Below are 7,561 nucleotides of genomic sequence, written 5' to 3' on the forward strand. Positions count from 1 at the left end.
TCTCTTACTAATTATGCTCACAGCAGCTAAAAAGCTCATACCAAAGCTCTGGAAGACCCAAATCATCCCCACATTAGAGGACTGGAGAGTAGCCGTTGCGGACCTCCTTTCCCTCGAGAGATACCACTATCTAAAAACGCACCACCTTGAGATCCACGATATGATGTTGGCCCTGTGGAATAGACAGATTTAATTAGGGCTACCCCCTCCCCCACTCCCCTTCCCTCCCCCCTCCCTTTTTTTTTTTTTTTTTTTTTTTTCTTCCTCCTCTTGTTCTTCATCCTTTTCTCTACCTTCTTTCTTTGGCTGAGAGACGTTTCCCTCAGTCTTCACTGATTTATTAAAGGTTGGTTTTTTAGCAGCTTTAAACTTTAATGTAAAAATTGCGCAATATGTGAGAGATTGACATAACTCGTTACCCCACCTCCGGAACACACCCTTTTCTCTCAATTAGATCTCTTATAGAAGAGACAACTGCGTATGCATAAGTTACCACAGAGGGATATTATGTACAATGAGTTTGTATAACATTTAACTTGTCTTAATCCCTGTATTCTATAATTTGACTTGTATATCCTTTGTTGTCTCTTTGGAATATCTTAATAAAAATTTTCAAATAAAAAAAAAAAAAAAAAAAAAAAAAGGTACATTCTCTGTTCACTCTAAAAAAAAGAATGGTTAAAAATGTATTGCATTGTTATGAATTTATGTAACTGGTAAAAAAAAACTGAATTCAAAGCAACATATATTTTACATATATTTTCTTACATCAAGATAGGCAAATCCCCCCTTGTAAGGTCTGTGAAACCACCTGCATCTTCGTTTTTCGTGTTTAACCAGTTTTTCCTGTCACATCCAATAGACTGAAATGGCTTAAAAAACAAAAACAAAATAAAACAAGAAATCAGTCAAGTTTGCATACACTGTCCTGAATGGCAATCAACTGGAATGTCTGCCAAGTGCTTATCAAAGGAAAATCCATATATTTAAAGGGATATTGAACCAACTGTATTTCTTTCATGATTCAGATATAGCATGCAATTATAAGCAACTTTCTAATTAACTCCTATTATCAATTTTTCGTCATTCTCTTGGTATCTTTATTTGAAAAAGCAGGAATGTAAGCTTACGAGCCAGCCCATTTTTTGTTCAGCACCCTGGATAGCGCTTGCTGATTGGTGGCTACATTTTGCCACCTATCAGAAAGCGCTACCCAGGTGCTGAACCAAAGATAGACCGGTTGTTTTTTCAAATAAAGATACCAAGAGAACAAAGAAAAATTAATACTAGGAGTAAATTAAAAAGTTGCTTAAAATTACATGCTCTATCTGAATCATGAAAGAAATATTTGGATTCAGTATCCCTCTAATAGTGAAAAGTGAAAACACTTCCTTTACATTACATTGAGTCAAATTGACAATGCTATTTTAAGTAACCAGTAAGTTAATGTCTACAATGTCTGGAATTTTTTGTTTGTTTAATAAAACTCTTTTTTTAAAAAAAAATAATTTATTTTAAAGATTTTTATTGAGGTTCTGCAAATACATAACAATAAGCAAAAGTTCAGTAGTATACATACATCAGATACCATAATATTTGGTTAGGTTTTACATTCGGGTAGAGAGTATTGAATTACTATGTACATGACAACGTATAATTAGAAGGCAATACAGTACTATTGTACAAAACACTGAATATAACCAGAGGAACCTCATTTTCTATTTTTTATAAGAAATGAATGCACCTCCAAGTGATCAACAGGCCACTTATGGGCCTATGTAATTTAAATAAACAGAGAGAAGGGCTCTAATGTTACAAACGGTCACTTTTGGACCTTGAAATGTAATTAATAAATAATACGTCCTTCTTCTTGGAACTTATGTAATACGTTCAGCAACAAATCCTCCATATCTTAGAGAAAAACATTTGAGCACACAACTACTTTCGAGAGGAGGGAAGGGAACAGGGGTGGATTTAACGGAGTAAGGCTGAAAGGAACAAAGGAAAAACAGAAACTTAAAATCAGGTTGGTATGGGAAAATATCACCACTGGACCTATATGGCAAAAGGGCTTATGCTGTATCTCCCCCCAGGGAGTTTTGTCCCCACTGGACACGGACAGGAAAGGGATAGTGGATATGACCCGCTCCCATAAGTAGAGCGGGAAAGGACGAGGGGAGATACAGTCAGTGGAGAAATATTGTGAGGAATACTGTGGAAGCCAACAACCCTATATACCAGAAATCAGGAGACACTATACTAAATAAGTACCTATGTGTTATTGGGAGACACTATGGGTAGATTGAGCGCCTATAACATTGAACTGTGTGAGATGGTTATACAGGTTTATAAACAAGAAGTAGCCATAACATAACAATCATATTACTTATATAAATAAATATTCTCCCCCAGGTATGGGCCCTATACCCGGTGGGAGGCAGATTAACTGTACAAATAGTAATTAGAAGTCACAGTATAGTAGGCCACAGGGCTAGACCTTAATTATCTAGAAGGGCAGTTGCCACTGACTGACTGATATTAAAGCAGCAGCCTTGCCGTTATAGGTATTACATGTATATAATAAAAGCACTTTCGTTTAAGGGCAAGGTATAATATGTTCAGTGCCCTCAGGATATGGCACAAGTCCAACTCGTGAGCAAAACTAATTGTGCTGCAATAACGGTCCACAAAGCAAAAATGGATACTCGGAGACTGTCTGCATGGGTTCGGCAGTTCAGAGGCCTGATTCTATACCTTGCGGCACTATTACATAGTAAATAAAGCGCTTCTTTCCCCATATGTTACTGTAAAAGTTGTAGTCTTTAGCTTAGCTGGAGGAAGGAAGAAAAAAAAAAAAAAGAAACAGCTGTCCTCAAGGCTAATGTGGGTATATTTAATGTAATGAGGCAGTCCCGGTACTCTAAGCGTCATTAACCCACACCATGCCGGTCAATACTTATTCCCCTGAGTGCTGTGGGAAAATCCTGCTCTGTCTGTGGCCCACAGAACGCAGGTTGCCGGGAGTCAAGCTTAACCCAAGGGGAGAGAGTTAGTCTGGGAGCTCCCCGCGCCATTACTTTAAGTGTTCTATTAGGTAACGCTCTTGTTCTCAGAGCAAATCTACTTACATACTCATGCCTGTGACCCTCTGTTGTATAGGAAAGGCGGGCGCTTCGTGATGCACAGAGAGATAGAGAAACCCGATTTACTGCAGCTTCTCCTGGTTGAACCGGTCGCCTTCTTTGTGACCCCCTGAGTCGGCCGGCGACTGTGTGAGACACCGGGACCCTCGAGGCACACTGTCTCTCTCTTCGCCTGCGTCGCCTAATCCATCGAGGTGTCAAATCTCCCCCTGATCCTAGTACCATAGGCGGTATACTGTTATCTGCAGCCGGAAGTAGGTAATCCGCCGTACAGGGGTGTTGCATTCTGCGGGGCTTCTGTAGGAATCGTGAAGGGTTGGTCACTATCAGTCAGAATCACAGGCTGGGTGTTGAACTCTCCAACAGTTAGATATGCCAGCTCCTTTGTCGGCTCGTTCATTCTTGCAGTTAGGCCAGAGTAGCGCGGCTTTGATTTTAGGAGAAGCTGACATAGCTCAAATTCTAGGCTTTTATAGTGATGCGTCATCTCGGTCTCCCATCTAGCCAAAGCTTCCATTTTCCGGAGAAGATTTCAGTCAGCTCCCCTATGCGAATATACTATGACAGGCTTGGTTGCCTCCCCAATAGATTACACTGGTTTGTGCAGGTTGTGAGAACGGGCAGTCCGAATGCGACTGCTATACCCCGTATACAGGGGGGGGGTGTTGAGACCTCGTAAGAAGGCCGCCGCCGGAGTTCACAACGGTCCAGATCTGGATCTAGTAATCATAAACCCTGCAAGTTTTATATCAATCTACTCAGGAACACCTGAGTCAAGTAAATATGAGAGTAGTTTTTTAAACAGCTTGCAGGATGGGCTCCAAAACCGGCGGGTTAGAGTGATCATACACAGAGCTACAGATATTGCGACCTAACATGGCTGCTGCCTAGACACGCCCCCCAATAAAACTCTTTTAAACTATGAAACTTGTACAAAATTAAAGGGACAATGACATAAAAATGAAACTTTTCAGATTGCAATTTTAAACAACTTTCCAATTTACTTTTTTTTATTTAATCTACTTTGCTTCGTTTCTGTAAGGGACTTACCGGGAGCTCCTGGTCCGGCCCCACCAGTCTCGGCAAACACAGAGAGTAGCTGCTTCCATCTCCACATGGGACACCAAGACTCTGGTCTTCCTGCTCCTGCCTGCAGCTTCCCTACACGGCTGCACGCTGCCAGAATTTAACATGTCCTAATTAGAGGAACTTCCCCCTGGAGGACTCAGATGTGGGAGTTCCTATAAAAGCTCACTCAGCCCATTACTCTGGGTTGAGTTATTGCCTTACCTACCTTGTTCCTGGCTCCAGAGGCCAAGCATACTTACCTTGTACCAGCGTATGCTCACCTTGCTCCAGAGACCAAGTGTACTTAACTTGTACCTGTGTATGCTCAGGGACCAAGAATACTTACCTGATACCTGTGTATGCTCACCTTGTTTCACAGACCAAGCATACTTACCTGGTACCTATGTATGCTCAACTTGCTCCAGAGACCAAGGATATTTACCTTGTACCTGCGTATGCTCAGGGACCAAGTATACTTAACTGATACCTGTGTATGCTCACCTTGTTTCAGAGACCAAGCATACTTGCCTGGTACCTATGTGTGCTCACCTTGATCCAGAGACCAAGAGTAGTTACCTTGTACCTGCGTATGCTCAGGGACCAAGTATATTTACCTGATACCTGTGTATGCTCACCTAGTGTCAGAGACAAAGCCTACTTACCTGGTACCTATGTATGCTCACCTTTCTCCAGAGACCAAGCATACTTACTTTGTACCTGCGTATGCTCTCCTTGCTCAAGAGACCAAGCATGCTTACCTGATACCTGTGCATGCTCACCTTGCTTCCGAGACCAAGCATGCATACCTGATACCTGTGCATGCTCACCTTGTTTCCGAGACCAAGCATACTTACCTGATACCTGTATCTGCTCACCTTGCTCCAGAGACCAAGCAAACTTACCTTGTACCTGCGTATGCTCACCTTGCTTCTGATACCAGCTGTGTCTACTATACCAGCAACAGCCTTCCTCAAACTAGCTGTGCCTTCTGTACCTTTCGGGTATCCCATGACAGTCTCAGCAACAGTACCTGCTGGGTATCCTGTGTCTACTTAGGGGTAACTTAGGGGGTGTTAGGTTGGGTGCTTATGATGTTAGTAGGTTACTTTGTGATGGGGTGTGTGGCGGTGTAGGGATTATTAGTGTAGTGGGTTACTTTGTGATGGGGTGTGTAGCGGTTTAGGGGTTAATAGTTTAGTGGGTTACTTTGCGATGGGTGTGTGCCAGTTTAGGGGTTAATAGTATAGTGGGTTACTTTGTGATAGTCTGAGGTGGTTTAGGGGTTAATAGTGGAGTGGGTTTACTTTCTTATGAGTTGCGTGGCGGTTTAGTGGTTAATAGTGTAGTTGATTACTTTCTGATGGGGTGTGTGGTAGTTTAGGGGTTAAAAGTGTAGTTGGTTACTTTGAAATGGGGCAGTGGCAGTTTAGGGGTTAATTGAATTGTTTAGTGCAACTGTTTCCTCTTGCCAAATGCGATTGAACAGTAAATGCGATTGCATTTGAGCGATCACATTTACTTTCAACTTGTAATACAAGCGGATATTGCCGCACAAATCTGCCTATAGAAAATATGGGGAGCGTAAATTACTGCAAATTTGTGCAAAATAATTTGTGGTAATTTAAACAGCGCGCCACTTAAAATACAGATTTTAGCATAAAGAACACTACAATCTCACTATTGCGCTCGACTTGTTATCAATCTGGCCTTTAGTGTTTAATATCTTTTTAATTACTGATATCTTGCATATAGTTACAAAAAACAATGTATTAAAGGGACAGTAAACATTTTTTTATATAAAATGTTTAGTACTGAGTAGTAGACATTTTTAATTCGTTTTGGCCGAATTTAGTTTTCGGATGAATTTTGGCCGATTCAGAGATTTGGATGAATCTGAATTTCCGAATCGGCGCCATAACTAAAATTGCAGAAAACGAATAAATCAGTTTCCGAATTTTCAGAACCATTCTTTATTCATATTCAGAATTTTACATTGTTTCCCAAACATTCCCAACACTAACTAAAGTACTAAATAAAGTTATTAACCTCTAAACCGCCGCCCCCCCCACATCGCCAACAATAAATAAACCTATTAACCTCTAAACTGCCGTCCCCCCACATTGCCACACTAAATAAACCTATTAATCTCTAAACCGCCTTCCCCTCACATTACCAATGCTAACTAAACCTATTAACCTCTAAACCGCCGCCCCATCACAAACACTAAATAAACCTATTAACCTTTAAATCGCCATCCCCCACATCGCCAAAACTAAACCTATTAACCTCTAAACCGCCGCCCCCCACATTGCAAACACTAAATAAAATAATTAACCTCTGAACCGCCGTCCTCCCACATCGCAAACACTAAATAAAATTATTAACTTGTAAACCGCTGTCCCACCACATCGCAACTAACTAAATTAAACTATTAACCCCTAAACCTAACACCCCCTAACGTTCACTTTAAGTTAGGTGTATTTTAATTATGTTAAGGTAAACTTTGATGAATGAAAGCCCGTTTTTTAAAAATACTATTCATTCATCAAAGTTTACAAAGCAGCCGTTTTGATTAAAAACTTACCTTTGTTCTTTGCACAGCCATGTCAGTTTCCCCCACACGGAGATCCTCTCTTCACACGTCAACAATAACTAATCCAGCTTCATCCAATCACGGCATGGCCTCAGGCAATGACTAGAAAAATCCAAATGATGTGGCAGCAATTAGTGAAATAAATTAATTTATTAAGCACAGCAAACACATGCGATGTTTTGGGAACTCCTTCCCTTAATCATGCACTAAGTATAGTGGTACAAGGCATCTTTATATACCCTTCCACCACCAGGGGGCAGTGAAGAGGTATTTACATGTTCACATATTTAACTCTTTCCTGAATATGTCATACAAATAATAGAATGCCACCACACATATATACAAACAGCTGATACAAAAAGTTAATGCAAAAACATTACATTTAAAAACAATAAACTTATTGTGATGGGTACATACAAGAATGCCACCCATATTTCTTCCTCACTGAATGAAAGCTTAAACTTTAAATGTCCAGTAGAACTATTCAGATCATTCACAAATGCCATCAGGGTTCCAGCGTCGCCCAACTAAATTCCAAAGACATCAATATAGCGCCACCAACAGGCGCCATATCGAATGAAGTCTATATTGGAATAAACAAATTTCTCCTCAAATGCATTTATCAGTAAATTTGCATAATTGGGGGCGACGCTGGAACCCATAGCAGTTCCCTGTACCTGTAAAAAGTAATCGTCTTCAAAAAGAAAATAATTGTAATATAACACAAATTCCAATAGTAAAAAAAAAAATTCAACTT

The 7,561-nt window shown here is 40.4% G+C and overlaps 1 long non-coding RNA gene across 1 annotated transcript; it reads right to left on the reverse strand.

The window, feature by feature from the left end:
• Window positions 1-791: 791 nt before the first annotated feature.
• Window positions 792-7,306, reverse strand: LOC128638192 (uncharacterized). The gene is made up of 3 exons (XR_008399060.1): window positions 7,222-7,306; window positions 6,796-6,906; window positions 792-872 (listed from the first exon to the last, which is right to left on the reverse strand). It is a non-coding gene; the product is annotated as an uncharacterized LOC128638192 (long non-coding RNA).
• Window positions 7,307-7,561: the final 255 nt, after the last annotated feature.

Source organism: Bombina bombina, chromosome 8 (assembly GCF_027579735.1).
Source record: "Bombina bombina isolate aBomBom1 chromosome 8, aBomBom1.pri, whole genome shotgun sequence".
Lineage (NCBI taxonomy): Eukaryota > Metazoa > Chordata > Amphibia > Anura > Bombinatoridae > Bombina > Bombina bombina.